Source organism: Sorex araneus, assembly GCF_027595985.1.
Source record: "Sorex araneus isolate mSorAra2 chromosome X unlocalized genomic scaffold, mSorAra2.pri SUPER_X_unloc_2, whole genome shotgun sequence".
NCBI classification, from domain to species: Eukaryota; Metazoa; Chordata; class Mammalia; order Eulipotyphla; family Soricidae; genus Sorex; species Sorex araneus.
In genome coordinates, this window is record NW_026570962.1 from 162,258 (window position 1) to 166,331 (window position 4,074).

Consider the following 4,074-nt stretch of genomic DNA (forward strand, 5'->3'; position numbering starts at 1 on the left):
GCCCTGCGGGAGGCGGCTGCCCGCCCGTCTGCGGGGGTGGCAGAGAGACAGCGCCTATTTCTGTCGTCCTCACCCCCTGGAGGTGGCAAAGGCAGGGGAGAAAATAACCCCGACTCTCGCCACAGGGCGGGCGCCCTGGAATAGCAGGAGCGAGACAGTGTGAAAGACGCGATGCTGGGGGGGGGGGGTCGTCACGTGCCCGCGCCCCGCGGCCCGCACCGGGCTGGGGTCTGGGAGGGTACCAGAGGAGCCAGCAGCACCCACTGGCACCACTGTGCTGCTGACGGCGCAGGGCGTGGGGGAGGGGGGGGGTTGCAGACTCCCCGGGGGGTCAGGGCTGAAGGACCTGCTCGGGCAGGGAAGCTCCTGCAACCAGGAGCCCTCTCTGGGAGGGCCTGTCAGCCCGCCCTCCTGCCCTCCCCTCTCTCTCCCTCCCTCCCCCCTTCCCACCTGCCCTCCTGCCTCTCCCTCCCTCCCTCCCCCATTCCCTCCTGCCCTCCTGCCTCTCCCTCCCTCCCTCCTGCCTCTCCCTCCCTCCCCCATTCCCTCCTGCCCTCCCCTCTCCCTCCCTCCCTCCCCCATTCCCTCCTGCCCTCCCTTCTCCCTCCCTCCCTCCCCCATTCCCTCCTGCCCTCCCCTCTCCCTCCCTCCCCCATTCCCTCCTTCCCTCCCCTCTCCCTCCCTCCCTCCCCCATTCCCTCCTGCCCTCCCCTCTCCCTCCCTCCCCCATTCCCTCCTGCCCTCCCTTCTCCCTCCCTCCCTCCCCCATTCCCTCCTGCCCTCCCCTCTCCCTCCCTCCCCCATTCCCTCCTGCCCTCCCCTCTCCCTCCCTCCCTCCCTCCCCCATTCCCTCCTGACCTCCTGCCTCTCCCTCCCTCCCTCCCTTCCTTCCCTCTCCTTCCTTCCTTCCTTCCTTCCTTCCTTCCTTCCTTCCTTCCTTCCTTCCTTCCTTCCTTCCTTCCTTCCTCCTCTCCTCCTTCCTTCCCTCCTTCTTCTCCTTCCTTCCTTCCTTCCTTCCTTCCTCTCCTCCTTCCTTCCCTCCTTCTTCTCTCCTTCCACCCTCCCTCCCTCCCTCTTTCCTTTCCTCCTGCTTTCCCTCCCTCTTTCCTTCCTTCCTTCCTTCCTTCCTTCCTTCCTTCCTTCCTTCCTTCCTTCCTTCCTTCCTTCCCTTCCCTTCCCCTTCCTTCCTTCCTTCCCTCCTTCCTTCCCTCCTTTCCTTCCATTCCTCCTTCTTTCCCTTCCTCCCTCCCTCCTTCCTTCCCTCCCTTCCTTCTTTCCTTCCTTCCTTCTTTCCCTCCTTCTTCTCTCCTTCCTTCCTTTCCTTCCTTCCCTTCTTCCTTCCTTCCTTTCCTACTTCCTTACTTTCCTTCTTCTTTCCTTCCTTCCTTCCTTCCTTCCTTGCTTCCTTCCTTCCTTCCCCTTTTTCCTTCCTACCCTCCTTCTTTGCTTCCTTCCTTTCTTCCCTCTCTTCCTTCCATTTCTCCCTCTATTTCTTTCCTTCCCTTCTTCTCTCTTTCCTTCCTACCTTCCCTTTCACCTTTTCCTTCCTTTTCCCCTTCCCTCCCTCCCTTCTTCCTTGCCTTTTTCCTCCAACTTTCTTCTTTCCTTCCTTCCTTCCTTCCTTCCTTCCTTCCTTCCTTCCTTCCTTCCTTCCTTCCTTCCTTCCTTCCTTCCTTCCTTCCTTCCCTTCCTCCTTCCTTCCCTGTCCTTCCCTTGCCCCTCCTTTCTTCCCTACTCCCTTTCCTCCTTCCCTTTCTCCCTCCCTCTCTCCTTCCCTCCTTCCTTCTTTCCTTCCTACCTTCCCTTTCACCTTTTCCTTCCTTTTCCCCTTCCCTCCCTCCCTTCTTCCTTGCCTTTTTCCTCCAACTTTCTTCTTTCCTTCCTTCCTTCCTTCCTTCCTTCCTTCCTTCCTTCCTTCCTTCCTTCCTTCCTTCCCTTCCTCCTTCCTTCCCTGTCCTTCCCTTGCCCCTCCTTTCTTCCCTACTCCCTTTCCTCCTTCCCTTTCTCCCTCCCTCTCTCCTTCCCTCCTTCCTTCTTTCCTTCTCCTTCTCCTTCCCTCCCTTCCTCTCCCATCCCTCTTTCCCTCCCTCCCTTACCCTTTGCACCAATCTGGTGACACTCATGGCGAACTGTTGGCTCTGCACCCACCCAGGGATCACTCCCGGCAGGGCTTGGGACACACACGGGGTCCCCCTGATCAAACCCGGGTCCGCCGAGCCCTACCCACTGTACTACCCTACCTCTCCAGCCGCCCAATTAATGAATTTCTTTTTTTCTTCATTACGGAGGTCCTGACTGGTGGCGCTCGGGAGTTACTCCTATGTCTGTGCTCAGGAATTGATGGCCCTGCCTGGCGCCCTGCTCAATGCATGTCTGTGTCCCAAGCAGCGTCCCCTACCTGGGTGGGTGGTCTTGGGGGCCCCCCAGGGGGGAAGCACAGGAGTATCTCCGAATTTCCACAGGCAAGTGTGAGGCCACCGTGGTGAGTCTCCCCCCAACGGGTGTGTGTGAGAAAAACAAGAGACGTTTGTCCCTTGTGCTTCCTTGAGTCCGGAGGTCCCAGGGCTGAGCTCCCTGTAGATGCTGCGGGGCGGGTCCTGCCTGCCTCTCCCAGCCCCTGGGGGGCTGCCTGAGCGGGGTCTGCGTCCCTCCGGTCCCTGCCTCCGTCTGCCGTGGGCTTCTCCCGTGTCTCTGCGTCTCCTCTTGTGCCCTGGGAAGGCTGCAGGGGCCGGAGGGAGGCCCTGTGTGTGCAAGGAACTGTGACTGCCTGTAGTTGTTGTTTTTTTTTTCCCCCGCCAGTAGATGTTGGTTCAAGAGAGCTGGTGTGCAATACAGCTCCTGGGAATCTATCCCGGAGAGGCAAAAAGGTATAGTAGGATGGCATCTGCATTTCTATGTTCATTGCAGCACTGTTTGCAATAGCCACAATCTGGAAAAAAACGGAGTGCCCAAAAACAGATGACTGGTTAAAGAAACTCTGATACATCTACACAGTGGAATACTATGCAGCTGTTAGAAAAGATGAAGTCATGAAATTTCCATATAAGTGGATCAACATGGAAAGTATCATGCTGAGTGAAATGAGTCAAAAAGAAAGAGACAGACATAGAAAGATTGCACTCATCTGTGGAATATAAAGTAGCTGAGAGGTACGAGCTTGCAATGATGCAATTTCTGGCAGATATTTCTCTGGACTTAGTTACTAAAATAGTAAAATACAGAAATCCAAAACCGTGCGGCCGCTGGTGTGGCCACTGGACCTCGTATCTCTTCATTCTCAGCAATGGAAAACAAATTATCAAATGCTTCCTTTTCAGCAGGTCCGACTTTAGGGGGGAGGAACTCCAAACAATAATAGTGAGATTTTTATTGAAATATTGAATGTAATTAAAATAAAGTGAAAGTAAAGTGAAAAAGAGAGAGAGAGAAAGCTGGTTTGCAGAGAGCCACGCTTGCGGATGTACGAGAAGCCGTGGGTGTGAGTGATGGCGATTAAATATATATAAAAAAAAAACTGGTGTCTTCTTTAGGCCTTTTCTAAGGCGTCAAAGGAGAGATAGAACAGCCAGAGGGATGAGAACGTTATCAAGGAATGTAAAGAGGGGCTGGAGCGTTAGCACAGTGGGAGGGCGTTTGCTTTGTACGCAGCTGACCTGGGTTCAATCCCCGGAAAAACCCATCAGGTCCCCCCAAGCACCGCCAGGAGTGATTCCTGAGTGCAGAGCCAGGAGGAAGCCCTGAGCATCTCTGGGTGTGACTCAAAAGGCGAGGAATGTGAAGAATAAGAAAATAGTCAAGAGAGGGGGGAAAATTTAAAAAAAAACACGTGTCCAATTCAGTAAGAGAAATCTGCTTCCGACCTCTAAGGAACGTGTGTGGACAGAAAGCTCGAAGCTCTTGCTTCTGCTCACAGATGTCCAATCTATTTGCAATTTATGTCTGCGCTCAGAGTCCCATTCTGGGCGCCAACATTTTTCTCTGTGATATGAAACTAATTAAGTCTAATGCCTTTGCAGTTCTTGGAAAAGATTATTGTCTTAACCATATCTAATGACACAATATGGGCCTTTCGAA